The sequence below is a fragment of the Charadrius vociferus genome, unplaced genomic scaffold (genome assembly GCF_000708025.1).
Source record: "Charadrius vociferus isolate BGI_N301 unplaced genomic scaffold, ASM70802v2 scaffold1588, whole genome shotgun sequence".
Lineage (NCBI taxonomy): Eukaryota > Metazoa > Chordata > Aves > Charadriiformes > Charadriidae > Charadrius > Charadrius vociferus.
In genome coordinates, this window is record NW_009649498.1 from 12,731 (window position 1) to 14,030 (window position 1,300).

The window sequence follows — 1,300 nt, forward strand, 5'->3', positions numbered from 1 at the left end:
CAGTGCCGAGCAGAGGGGGAGAATGACCTCCCTCCACCTACTGGCCACACTCTTCCCTACGCAGCCCGGGATCCCATCGGCCCTTTTGGCCACCAGGGCACACTGGTGGCTCATGGACCATTTACTATCTACCAGAACCCCCAGATCCTTCTCCTCAGAGCTACTTCCCAGCAAGTCCACCTCTAACCTGTACTGGTGCCCAGCGTTCTTCCTCCCCGGGTACAGGACCCTGCGCTTGCTCTTGTTGACCCTCATGAGGTTCCTCTCTGCCCAGCTCTCCAGCCTGGACGGCAGCGCGACCCTCTGGAGCATCACCCACTCCTCCCAGTTTGGGTACCATCGGCGAACTTGCCGAGGATCCGCTCTGTCCCCTCCTCCAGGTCATTGATGCAAAAGGAGATGGGCGTTTTTCGGTTTGCAGCGCCGCAAAGGTGTTGCGGAAGTCCTGGAGAGGTGGTAGAGAATGGAGGGGGGTGGGGGTGGGGTGACAGGGACAAACGGGACGGAGGTGACTTCCTCGCTCGGCGCCGCGTCCGCCCGCGCGTCACGGGGTTGGAGGGACGCAGCTCTTCACCCCGACGGCTCCGTCCCTCTTTTATTTCTCCTCCAAAGGAAGCGTCGTTTCTTGGCGACGCGCAGAAACCTCCGACAATTCAAGGACGTCGCGGGACTCGCCGTTGTGGCTTCTCGAGTCGTGAAACGCTCCGGATTAAAATACGATCGCTCCGAAGCGCCGCAAGTCGGACTTCGAAACCGCGGCGTCTTAACGCAGCCGCGGGTTTCCCCCGCGCCACTGTCGTTGCCGCCGAAGAATTATTAAGCGGAGAGCTCGGCTAATTTACATGAATGACTTCCTACCGCCGGATTAACTCATTTTGCAAATTAGGGAGGAAATCAAAGGAGATAAAAATCGAGGGGACTGCGTTACGAAAACCCACTTTGTTCCTTTGCGCGGCGGCTTCGTTATCTTTCATCTGTCTGGAGGAGAAGCGGGGTGGTGTGTTTCGGGGAGAGGGGCGAGCGCTGGCGAGCCTTTGACCGCCCGGAAAAAATAAAATAGAGGAGGAGGAGGAAATGAGGAAAACTGGAGTCGGGAGCTGGAAAAGTTGGATTTTGGGGTTGATTTTTTTTTCAGGCGCGTGCCTGTCTTCCGTCATCCGCCGGAATGCGCCGAGAGGTTCAGGGCTGGGGTTTGCTGCCCTTTCTTTTTTCTTTTTTTTTTTTTTTTTTTTTTTTTTTTTTTCCCCCCTTTAAACATCTTCTTGCCTCTTTTCCTTGCGCCTAAAAGCCGGCGGCGGTT